At 39.7% G+C, this 13,449-nt stretch overlaps 1 protein-coding gene across 4 annotated transcripts in view; it reads left to right on the top strand.

Annotated features, from left to right (window-relative positions):
* Positions 1-13,449, top strand: part of NAP1L1 (nucleosome assembly protein 1 like 1) — a 37,164-nt gene that overhangs the window by 2,523 nt on the left and 21,192 nt on the right. The window lies entirely within an intron of this gene.

Raw genomic sequence — 13,449 nt, 5'->3', positions numbered from 1 at the left:
TCTGGCATTCCCAACACTAGGAAGTGAGTGTTGGGACTGCTGGAAGCGTACAGAAGTAGTGAACTGCATCTATGCAGCCCGCCCAATTGCTGTACACACACAGCGCTACAGCAGATCCAGCACAGTAATGCTCCTGCCATCCTTGTGCTTCATCTAGCCCCTGCCTCACTCAAAAACTGTTCCTGGGTGCAGGTGGGTGACTTGCTGTGGTGATCTGCTTACTGAGCACCCTGGAAATGTGCGGTCTGTTTTTTAGCTTCTTGCATAATGGACAATAAACATGTGTGCACAAGTGAAACTGAAACAAGTCGTTGTAGGTATGTATGTTATGAAGGTTTTTAACAGACTTTTCACAATCCTGAGTGAGACCTGAGTCTTGCAGGCTGAGTCCATGTTCTTTAATACGGAATTCCAGATTTTCAAATAAACATTGGTTTACTGTACTGTTAGTCACGTTGGTAGAAGTCTGTTCATTCACTTAGCTCCTAAAAGTTGAAGTAACTGTAACAAGGAGAACTTAACTCATTGTGGCAGAGATTGTATTCCTTCAGGGGAATAAAATAGCTTGAGGATTTGAATTTCAGTAATGAAAAATCTCAGGGCAAGTAAGACAAGCATCTTCTATTTCGAATTCTTGATCAAATCCTTTAATGAAAGACAGTTTGTTCCAGTAGACCAATGGGTGTAATGAACATGTTTATGGTATCTACACCTTTTTGTTAATATGGTTGTAACCCAATTAATCTTTGGGTTCTTGTGACACAGCTACAAACATGCTGTATCTCAGACTAAAGGTTCAATTCTTATTTCCTTGGGAAACTTCAGGAATTTGACAGTTTGCAGAAAATGGAGATGCAGATATTCTTTAAATGCCTGGGGTTTTTTCTGCATTTGTATATATATTTAGTGGAACTTCAGCTCTGGGTCTTTCCATGGACTGATAGTGCTTTGCTATTTGTGTGGTACTTGTAGACATTTATACAGAAGATAGTACTTTGCAGACAGAAACATGAAGTTCAGCATGACAAAGTGCAAGGTCCTGTACCTGGATTGGTGCAATCTCAAGCACGACTATGGGCTGGACAAAGAATGAATTGAGAGCAGCCCTGAGGAGAAGGACTTGGGGGTGTTGATTGATGAGAAGCTCAACATGAGCCGGCAGTGTGCGCTTGCAGCCCAGAAAGCCAACCGTGTCCTGGGCTGTGTCCAAAGAGGCGTGACCAGCAGGTTGAGGGAGGTGATCCTGCCCCTCTACTCTGCTCTCATGAGACCCCACCTGGAGTACTGCGTCCAGCTCTGGGGGTCCCCAGCATAAGAAGGTCATGGAGCTGCTGGAGTGAGTCCGGAGGAGGCCATGAAGATGGTCAGAGGGCTGGAGCACCTCTGCTATGAAGACAGGCTGAGGGAGTTAGGGTTGTTCAGCCTGGAGAAGAGAAGACTCCAGAGAGCCCTTCGAGCAGCCTTCCAGTACCTGGAGGAGGCCTGCAAGAAATCTGGAAAGGGACTATTTACAAGGGCATGTAGTGACAGGACAAGGAGTAATGAGTTTAAACTAAAGAGGGCATATTTAGATTGGATGTCAGGAAGAAATTCTTCACTGTGAGGGTGGTGAGGCACTGGAACAGGTTGCCCAGGGAGGTTGTGGATGTCCCCTCCTTGGAAGTGTTCAAGGCCAGGTTGGATGGGGCTTTGGGCAACCTGGTCTAGTGGAGGGTGTCCCTGCCCATGGCAGGGGGGTTGGAACTAGATGATCTTTAAGGTCCCTTCCAACCAAAACTTTTCTATGATTCTAAGACTTCTTAATATTGGTTGTATTTTACTAGAGCTGAGGACTCTTCAGAGTTAGCTTCTGGTCTGGGCGACCGCATTCCATCTAACTTCTCTTTAGGAAACCAGCTAGTAAATAATAGAGCAGAACAGTATTGTACAAGTGGTGTTTAATTTGAGAAATGTTTGTGATGAATGCTTATAGGTCAGTTTTCATTTGTAAATTACTTCGAGCTCAAAAGTGATTATAATTACAGTTAATTCAATCTAGCTGATCCTCATTCGGCTCAGAGGTTAGTGCAGTTCTTCATCACCTAACTTTGTTAATCTGGAGAGTATTTCTGGTGTCACAGTGTATTTGTCTAGAAAACCAGACGTGCCTGGAAGGCAGCACAGAAGTTGCTTGGGGATTCATTTGATGACCTTCTAAAAAATTAAGCTATTTAGAAACAATGCATGAGGTTTTTGAGGAATTCCTGCACTCAATAAAGATAATGCAAATGGAAAAATCTTAATTATAAATACGCTTTGTGTATTTAGTGGTAACTTTCACCTTAAGCTTTCAGGAAGACTACATATGTTGTGAACTAAAACTTCAGCTGCATTCAGAAAAGAAAAGGAGACTTTGCTAATTTACTTTAGATATTTCATATTTAGTTTTAAAATATAAATAATTTAAGATTTGACGTAATTTGTGTTCTCCCTAAAGATTAATCTTTTTAATGAATTTACATATTACCAAAACATAATCTGCATTTTAACTACTGTCAGATCTTTCCTAGATGGAAAATTGTTTAGATTTTAGTATTGGAAAATACAGAATGTATTTGGGGGCTGAATGCGTGCTTAAGCGTACATCTGCACAGAAGTAATTTATAATGATGATGCCTCAATTTAAAGCTTAACTTGTGGTAATGAGTAGGCAATTGCATCTCACCTGATCTTTGCAGACTTTAGGACAAAATACTACCAGTTTATCCTTAGTAGCTTTTTATGGGAAAAAAAAAAAGTAAAAATTTCATAAATATTGTTTTTGAAACATGAAAGCAACTTATATATGAAAACTTCAGTTTCTGGATGTACCTGTATCTGTGTGATGTTCAGCTGCTGATATGGCTTTTTTTTTTAAATACCACCACCACCCCAAACCACAACCAAACCAAACAACAAAACAACTCTGACTCAGAACCTGAGAGATCCTGGAATTATTCTAATTTTTAAGTGTTGGAAATTCTGTTTAAGAGATTGGACTAAGCAGGTACCTGAAATCTGTAGATGAGACCAAACCCCTGGGTTAGAATCATAAATGCGTGTTGTCTTTTCTGACCATCTACAGTATGATCAGTCATCTGCTTTCTCTAGATGTTTAATATGTGGTGTTTCAAAGGAGGGGCAATTGATTCACATTTTTTGTGGGATGACTGGCTGTTGAGGGAAAGTTTCCTTTTAGTTCTGGCTCTAGTTAAAAGCTAGAGTATTTGAAAAGTTAAATTGGGGACAACAGAGGAGAGGACATGAAATAAAACAATTGTTTACATCCAAAGCAATTTTTAATAAGTTCTTTTTGAACTTCCTTTTAATTTAGTTATTTTTGTGTCACTTCTCATTGTTCCCCTCTCAAATACTATTAATCTCAGATTTAAACTGCTTTTGTTTCTCAGGTATTCATGTTGCGAGGCCCTGAACTGATCTCTTTCCTCTCTTCTGCAATGTTCAGCAGTGAATACAGTTTTTTTTTTGTTAAGGATACATCACTGAAGTGTATAATAATCTTATTTTGCATTGTGTGTTTTAGTCATCGTGCATTTATTTCAGATCTTGATTATTTCTGCATGTTGAGTAGAAGTCTTCAATGGGCTATATGCAGTTATACCTGTGCCTTTGCACAGCAATTTTTTGACTTTTTGAATTCTAAATTAGTTTGAATTGCTCCTTGTAATATATGTTACTTTAGTACTATTTATCTTGCCTCGCTTGGATCACCTTTTAAGCAGTTCTTAATTCTGTGATACTCCAGTTTTGGAAGTTACTCATCTTGACTTTGGATGGTTAACTATGAGCTGGTATAAGAGCTTTATTCTATTGTGTATGCAAGGTAGCGTCATCAGAAATGTGCTTGCTATTTTTGAACTGGTGAGATCTTCATGATATAGCCTCTTGAGAGGGGAGACCTGGTTACCCGGCATATGGAGAAGGCTGAGGTACTCAACTTTTTTGCCTCACTCTCCACTGGCAAGTGCTCTAGCCACACTGCCCAAGTCACAGAAGGCAAAGGCAGGGACTGGGAGAATGAAGAACCACCCACTGTAGGAGAAGATGGGGTTTGAGAATACCTAAGGAACCTGAAGGTGCACAGGTCCATGGCACCTGATGAGATGCATCCACAGGTCCTAATGGAACTGGCAGATGAAGTTGCTAAGCCAGTGTTCTTTATATTTGAGAAGTCGTGGCAGCCCAATGAAGTTTCCACTGACTGGAAAAGGGGAAACATATCTTCCTTTTTTTACCCTTTTTTAAAAATAGGGGTTCTGGCTGGTCAGTCTCACCTCTGTGAGAACCCAGCAAAATCATGGAGCAGATCCTCCTGGATACTATGCACATGGGAAAATAAGGAGGTGATTGGTGACCACCAACATGGCTTCACTAAGGGCAAATCATGCCTGGCAAATTTGGTGGTCTTCTGTGATGGGGTTACAGCACTGGACGATAAAGGAAGAGCAACTGATGTCATCTACCTGGACTTCTACATAGCATTTGACGCTGTCCCGCACAACATCCTTGTCTCCAAATTGGAGAGACATGGATTTGATGGATGGACCACTCAACAGAAAAGGAATTGGCTGGATGGTCATACTCAGTTGTGGTCAATGGCTTGATGTCCGAGTGGAGACTAGTGAAGAATGGCGTTCCTCAGGGGTTGGTATTGGGACTGGCACTGTTCAGCACCTTTGTCGGTGACATGGACAGTGAGATCGAGTGCACCCTCAGCAAGTTTGCCGACGACACCAAGCTGTGTGGTGTGGTTAACACACTGGAGGGAAGGGATGCCATCCAGAGGGACCTTGACAGGGTGGAGAGGTGGGCCCATGTGAACCTCATGAAGTTCAACAAGGCCAAGTGCAAGGTCCTGCACGTGGGTCAGCGCAATCCCAAGCACAACTACAGGCTGGGTGGAGAACAGATTGAGAGCAGCCCTGAGGAGAAGGACTTGGGGGTGTTGGCTGATGAGAAGCTCAACATGAGCCGGCAGTGTGCGCTTGCAGCCCAGAAGGCCAACCGTGTCCTGGGCTGCATCCAAGAAGTGTGACCAGCAGGTCGAGGGAGGTGATCCTGCCCCTCTACTCTGCTCTTGTGACATTCCATCTGGGGCACCTGGGGCTCTCTGTGAAGAGCAGTTTGGAAATAAGGCTCAAGTTCTTCTCTACAGGTGTAATACATGTTTACAAATGTTTTTTAAACTCTGTACCTGTGTTCATTTGAGTGATTTACTAAAACCATGGGTTTGGTCTTACTACCAATTGTAATGTCTCACTCCTAACAGCCTTCAAAATGTATCAGTTAAATTGTTATTGTGGTCTTTTTCGGTGAATGCTAGCTTGTTAGTTGAAAACTGGATCTTTTAAGGTTTGCACTTCAATAAGGACTTTGTTTCCATGGAAAAAATATTGAAGTGAAGCTATAAAAAAAGTTGCTAAATATATTTTAGGAATTTCAGTGGCTTCTTGGGGAGTAAACGAATTTAAAATACTGTATTAATCAGATTTTTTAGAAAAAAACCTCACCCTTTTGAAACCTGTGCGTTCTTTTCAGTGTTTTTATTTTAACTTTCTTTTCAGATAAGGATGTTTAGATTTTTTTTTTAAGTCAAATTGGATAAAAGACTTTAATGCTGCAATGTGTGAGTCTTGCAGATAGCGTAACTGCCAATATGGTTGTGTTTGATTATGTGGCAATCCCAGTAGTCAACTGACACTCTTTCCTTTGTTTGACGTTGTGGCATGTGCAAGTTGATATTTTAAACTGTTAAAAAGCACCCTGTTACCTGAAGTACTTTGTTAAAACACTATTTTTGTATTACTGTGACACTTCTTAACAAACTGAATACTTGTACGCACATGAATTGTATAGAGACATATTCTCTAAGGAAGTTTTAAATATCTTCCTGTATATGAAGATTTTGATTTCAGCCTTTGAGGATGGCTGTTGTTTTCCCATTACCAGTGATGGAAAGGAGAAACTGCAACAAGCTATGCTAATTAGTTTGTTTAAAAGAGAAAAAAAATCCTTGTTAAGGTTTTTCAGATTTGAATTTAAATTTGTGTATTACTTTTCTAATAATGAAAGATTGTTCTAAATACAAATTGGTAGGTTTTCTGCTACAGCATTGTGGCATCCAGGACAAAGGCTGCATTGTGTGTTAATTACCCTATTTTTAGAACATGATCAGGGAGCTCAGATAAGTAGCAGACACAAACATGCAGATGTAATTCAGTCCTGATTTTAAAAATGTAATTCTGTAGTCCATTTCCATCTCCTTATGGAGACTCTTTTTTGCTGCAAGAGTAAACAGGCACTACCTAAAATTCAATACAAATGCTACTAAAATAGAGGAGTTCAGTATTTGTTGACTGAATCTTCATTTCCTGATTTAAAAATTAGTTAAGGGGAAAGCTATAAAAAATGTTTCCACATGAATGAAAACAAGCCCTGTGGTTACTAGTAACTGAGTTATATATGATCACTGTGTTTTGTTTTGGAGAATTTGAGTTTTTCCTATCATGTAACTGGCATTCTCATGTAAGTTGTAGAGCACTTTAAATGTGGAAAATCTGCATTTTCATGTCATAATATGTTGTGCAGAGACCTGCAAGCACTACTGAAATAGTTGCATTGGCAAATGGCTGAAGTTGGTGCCTTTACCTCAGGAATTATTAGGAAAAGCAAAAAATACCAGTTGAAGGGGAGAGAACAGTTTCAACACAAAAATGTTGTATTGGTTCAGCACTACCATGATTAAGGGTTTGTATTCTCTATAGCCAGATCCTGAATTTTGTCATGTTATCACAAGGTAAGATGCTGTAGCATAGTTTCACAGTAACTTCAAACTTGCCTAACCCCATTCATGAGTTATGAAAGGTTCTCTCTTGCCTGTGGTGGCCTCTGTCTCTTGACCCTGCTGTTAATTCATGCAACTGCAGGTCTAGCCCTATGCAAAGAAATACCTAGCACTTTTTTAACATTACAGCTGTTTCATCACATGTTGATGAAAGGAAAGGGATGTGCATACCTAAGGAAGAACCATGATAAGCTTTTCCAGCAGCATTTACCAATTGTACTGGCTTTAGCTGACTGGGAGATGGTTCAGCAGAGAAACTTGGTGTTTCTTTTATGACGGGGGCATATCTCCCTTGTGGTGATCTAAGTGCTTCCCATCTTGCTTAATTTAGCACTTGCACGTAGCTAAAAGTTCTGAGTATGTTTTGTGAAACATCACTACTCGTGTGAATTTCTTACCCTTCTCTGCTTGGTCCAGAAGACCTTACTCAAGCTTCTGCTGAAGTTTCCCATATAGTGCCATGCCAGTTAGCACTTCTGCTGTGGACTGCACGTGTCTTTTGGATGTAGTGGATGAGCTGGTGGTTGCACAATAAATTGCAACAAAACAGAGGGGTTTGAGTTACTGCAAGGGTCCAGTGGTACCTTCTTGTTACTGTATTGAGGAACCTGGTTTCCTTGCTTCCATTGGCTACTTAGTCTCTTTATCAGACCTTGATAGCCTTTTAATTAGTACTATGTTGTTTATTATCTCATACTTTTGTTCTCTATGCTTGTATTTGGGCAGACAATCTTAATTATCTACTCTAGGATTGAAAATTTAAATTGATTTTGCCAGTTTTTGCCCTCCCACGTTAGCAGTCTGAAATCTTTTGTTGACAGAAGAACTTTGAGGCACTAATAAAAGGAAATTGTCTCTGGAGAGTTCAGTGACTGATAATGTCTTTCATCAAATAGATGTATCTTGATGTTCTAGCATAGGACTACCGTGCTCACTTAATTGACATTGATTTTTTTTTTTTTGACCTTCAGGTTTCCTAGGAAGGCATATTTTTCCATTACATGAATAATATAATCTTTATAATCTTTATATATGTATAATATAATCTTTATGTATGTTGCGTATCTGCCATGTTAATGATAGGTGCAATATCCCCTTGTTTCATCCCCCCCCAGTTTCCATAGTAAAAATAATAGATGTTTCATGAATTTGACCACACAAGTAAAAAGGAAACAGTCTTCTGCTTGATTCCCTTTTGAAATTGCATTTTTTAATCTGATACTCTATTAAATTACTTCTTTTTGAAGAGGAGCTAAATGCTCTCCTAGTTACTACTGAACTGGGTGATCCTTTCTTTCAGTTTTCCTACCTGATGGTTGGTACCATAGCTTCTACTAACAGTTGTGAAGTGATTGATGCAGTTTTTAGATTTTAGTACCATAAATTTTGAAGTGTGTAACTCTATGCCATGTACTGCGTGCTTGTTAAACAGTTCACCCAGTTCTGCCATTGGTGTGAATGAAACTGCATGAAGCAGAGCATCTGAGCCCTTTAAAGTTACAAACCTCTCAGTGGTATTGAGCAAACTACCCCAAACAATTATTTTTAACATCTACAGTCAAAATGCATCTTTTGATGGATCTCTGTGCTACTATTTTAATTTTTGTTTTCTTTTTTACTGCTGATTATGTAAAGAAAAATGTTACAAGTTGCCCTCTTGGAATGCAAGGCAAGAACATCATTTGGAAGTAACTTTCAGTGAATATGTTGCTCTCGAGTTTCCCAGTCTGTAGTGAGAGTTGAACTTGGCTGGTATGATGTCATTTGTCTGGCACCTTTGGTTTCTGCACGCATTGCAAATAGCTTATAGGACTTAATCCTGATACTTTTTTATACAACTAGCTATCCTCCAGCTGGACCTCTCATCTTCATTGACATCTGACTTAGTTCACTTAGTTCATTACCTTATGTTGCAGCTCCTTAATCCCACATAGGGCTCATTTGTTTTAGGTATTTTCTGTTAATGTAGTGCTTTCAATGGCCCAAGGCTTGAAAGAGACAGGAGGAGCCTGATATGCTATTCTATGCACTGGCTGACTTATTTGCAGTGCTCTGAATTATTGGCTGCTGAGGAAATTAGTTTGGGCAAAGGGATAGATTTCTCTTAAAGATGTGAGTAAACAAGGCTTGCCTGTAGTTTGGGTCCAGTATCCTCAAAAAGCCCATTTATGTCCCTTATTTCTTCTACTTGCTTGTTGCAAGCTAATTGTGTGACCTTCTCCCCTCTAGAAAAAGGGGAAATGATGTTTCCTGAAAGGGAGGGAATGGGTACTGTGGTGTGGTATCCACAGAGATGCTGAACAGCTGAGATCTGTTGGTGGCCTGCCAGCCTTAGGGCTTGTGCAAAAAAGCTGTTGTTTTGCTGGGGGAATGGTGTCTCAGGAATACCTTGCTGCCTCGGCTGACTCCTAATTCACCTCGCCGTGACCTGTCTTCGGAGGCCGAGCGGATGTCAGGGTAATCTCATACTGGCATACTTACTTGGGACGCTTAAAGCTGACCTTCAAGAAGAAGAGGCTTCTCACCAGAGTGTTTGTGTCCCAGCTGTAACACGGCTGGTGCTGCTGTGCAAACTCAGACTGGTTTCTGTGTGGATAAAGGCAGACTGGTAAAGAGGAAAGAGTAGGAAGGGCTGAACACTTACAGTTTGTGTTTCTGTCTTCATTTGGGCAAAACTTCTTAGTGAAGAAACAATAACCCCTGAAAACTGAAAGCTTACTATAATGGTTAACTTGAGGGTGAACACATGGCAATATCATTATTAGTTTCGGCATGTATCAAACTACTTTTCTTAAAAACTGTGGCAGATTAAAGAGGTGAAGTGTCCTTTAAACATCATGAAAATAGCGAATTTCCATACTGTTTTGGTAAGGTTTAAGTTTTTAAGGGAGTTCTGCTAATTTTTTGGTCATTCTGCAGGATGCACTCAAAACTAGCTAAGCTTGTGCTGGATTAAGTCTACTAACCTTTCCATTTTGAAAAAGATGATGTTCCTTGTGATGGCAAGCAGGCTTGTGATTGAGCTTAAGCTACCTGTATGAAAGAGCTTTTAAACTTAAGCCTTTAGAAAACTTGCACTGTGGCTTGCTTTTCTGTGCTTTTGCTTCCTTTTCGTCGTATAAACTTCCTGCGCGTTGTCTTTAAAGCCCTGCAAAGATAAGATAACTGTTTCTTTTCCTCTGCGTATTTTTACAGTGAGTAGCAAAACATTGTTAGTGAAGCCTCTGGGCACCTTTGTATTTGACCATAATGCGGTGCTACTGGCTGTAGCTCTTTAAGAGGGAAAGAAAATATTTTTACAAATAAGGAGGTTATTTCCCTGCTGGCTTTTGAACAGGGAAGGAGGCTACCCTTTATTGGTACTCATAAGCCTTTTCTTGCAGTCAGAAGGCCTAGAGTCTAAGTAGTATCTCAGCCCAAAGCAATCACCTAGACACTGAGGCTTCAAGTAACACAGCAGCTGTCGCCAGGTTTGTTATAATCCTGTACTGACAACTGGTGGACTGGTATCTCCCAGGGACCTCTTCAATGATACCAGTGAATGCTTCTTGCATGTGCCAAGGTGCAGCTGCTGTTCACAATCCTAAATGCACCTGTGAAACAAACTGGGAAGGATGGCTGTGTCTGTCTTGTGGAAAGCTGACTGAGTGCTGTATCCCAAGATTTAGTTTTGGGGAGATACTGCAAAATAAATACTGCAGTGATGTATTTTAGTATTACTGATTGTGGTACATACTGTATCTGAAGCTCTGGATACTAGACTGGGACCTTGTATTAGGCATTGCGCAAAAATAGTGGAGGCTGTTTGCTCTTAAGGAATGCATTTTTTCAGTGCTTTTCTGCCTCTACAGCTTTTTTATCAGTAGAACTGTGTTTGCAGAGAAGCGTATGGTTGTTTAAGTAAATGACAATAAACTAAATGTGATGCAACTATATATCCATGCTCCTCGTGGGTTGCACAGATTAGTCTAAATGTCTGCCAATGTAGTTCTGTTGGCATAGTGCCTTGTAGCCTCCTCGCACAAGAACTGTTGTCTAGGGCTGGCAGATGACAGTGTCATGACAGACAGTAGTATCTTCTCAGTTTGCAGAAGAACTCTTCCAACTGCAAATGTTCTGATATTGAATTGTGTAAAAAGTAGAAGGAAAATAAAAGGATGAGACATGAAAAAGACTGATGCAAGGAGAATAGGAAAAATGGGATGAGGCAGATAGGAACACACTGGAGGGAGGCTCTGAAGTTGACAACTGCTTGATACAGTCTATATTAATTTCCAAAAAATCTTTGAAGAATGTTATCTAAAGTCTTTGAGTAAACTGGGTTTACTCCATAGTTGGAAAACATGCAGTGCTTGCATGGATTGTTTAAACAACAGGAAGCAGAGGGTGAGTAACTGCCCCTTGCGATGAGGAGAGAGAAGTAAATGCTGGACTTCCACAGGGTTCTTCAATGAGGTGAATGCCTTCAGCATGATCATAGAGATCTTGGAAAGAGGGGTGAACAGTGCAAGGATGAAGGTTGCTGATTACAGGTAGTTGTTCAGAATGGTGAGAACAAGGGCCCACTGAGGAATTCAAGAACAGAGAGACTGCTGGTGAAACCTCCTCTGCCGCACTGTTGCCCAGTATAGAAAAATCTGAATTAGTTACCATCTCTGACCTGAATGTTGCAACTCAGAAACAGGATTTTAGTGCTTTGATACTTGAGTGATAACATCAGCTTACCTGCATGGTTTCAGGGAAGATGAGGGTTAGTTTATGAAATAAAAAATTATTATGAGGTTGTCAAATACCTGCACTTCCTGAGCCAGTGTGTTTTTTCTGAATGTGATTGAAAGCTTGAAGAGTTTCTGGGGGAATGCTTGCTGTGTCATTGCTTTTTTTTTTTTCTAGGCATCTGCTAATGGCCATTGTTGGAGATGGGGTGGATACTTCTGAAAGCTTTTAGGCAGGACTTGGTCATAGCCAATTTCATGTCCTCATTTAGAAAAAGTTTAAATGAACTGTAGTAGTTGGTCTTGTCTCTTTCAGGAAATCTATATTTAAAGTGTTTCAGCTGCTGTTTCATCTAGCCCACTGGCTTGGTGAGACCACAGGGCTTGTGTTGTCACTAGTAACACCTTTGAAAAAACTGCCTCTAGTTTTATGGAAAATGAAGCTGTATTTGAGGGGAATGGAGAGAGGAAATGTTGGTCTCCTCTGCAAGGAGCAATAATAGTTTGTGAATACGATCACTGTGTCTATCACATTTGCATAGAAATGCATGAAAGGCAGGTGAACTGTTCTTCATGCAAGACCTTTCAAGGTAGTATCACCGTGCAAAAGAACAAGTTAAGACAAAATGTGTAAGGAAAAGTTGTATATTTTGCATGGATAAAAAAATCTTTTGCAAATCAGAAATAATGCTAATTGTTATGTCACTCAAGAAATATGGGGACATCTAAATGTGAGTTGTAATCGTAGTATGATATCAGTTCCTGTAGGTCTTCAGTCTGTGTTATCTTTTGAGAATGGTGTCCAAAGGAGACTCTTTGGAATTGTTATATAGACAGCTTGCATCCATATGTAAACCTGAAGTCACAAGACAGGCAAACATGATCTGAATTTCAAGAAACTTCAAAATGAGTCAAAAATGTTACTGGAACTCCTCGATTTCTTACTAAACTGTTGGCCTTTGGTTCAGAGTAGTGCTGCCATTCTGTTTGATAGCAAATACTGTATTTCTCTGAAATAATTGACAAGTAGTTGGTTCTTTGTTTTTTGGCATACTAGAGAATTTAAACTTTTTGATTACGTGCAGTCTCCTAAATACTTTGTTGGCATTTAAAAGTTGTAGGTCCTAAATGAAGACGTCAGATACTTCCTTCCCATGTAGTTGTTGGAAAGTAGTTATCACACCAGAAACATGTATTTTGATTACATCTACATATATGTAGCTGTTAGAATCTAAGATTCAGAATTTAACATGTCTTTTCATATTGACTATTAATGTCCTGATCTTACTGGCGTTGCAAGCTCTGGACAGATCAAGTGCAGTTTTCATTTTTTACTGGAACACACACCTCCAACACTTTATAATGTGTTCCAATGAGAATTTTAGAGTTGAACTTTCTGAAAGAAACTTGTATTTGTTTAACTTACTTGACAGCAGCTAAAATGAGGACTCTAAAGTAATGGTTTCCAAGCTTTCTGAGCCAGTGGATTATTCTTGGTGTTTCCTGAACCATTGGACCTAAGACAGCAGTAATGAGACAGTGTTTTCTTGTGTGTAATACTGTCTCTTACTTGAAGCTACCTGAAACATCTTTTTGGAGACTAGACTAAGTACTGTTTTGCTGGTAGAAATTGTTATTCATCTTGTAATAAACTTGAGAACATGGGTGCTTCATGGTATGCAAGATTTACAATAGTCTCAACATACAATGTTCCTAATTACTGTGTCTGGAATGTGTTTATGATGATACTGAGATACTTAAGAAAATTCTGATCATTCAGGACATGGAAATTAGTCATGTTAAATAGCTTGGCAGTTGGCATCAAATGTTGTGGGTTTTTTAAAAAATGTT

Source organism: Balearica regulorum, chromosome 1, assembly GCF_011004875.1.
Source record: "Balearica regulorum gibbericeps isolate bBalReg1 chromosome 1, bBalReg1.pri, whole genome shotgun sequence".
Lineage (NCBI taxonomy): Eukaryota > Metazoa > Chordata > Aves > Gruiformes > Gruidae > Balearica > Balearica regulorum.
This window is presented reverse-complemented; position numbering and strand designations above follow the sequence as displayed.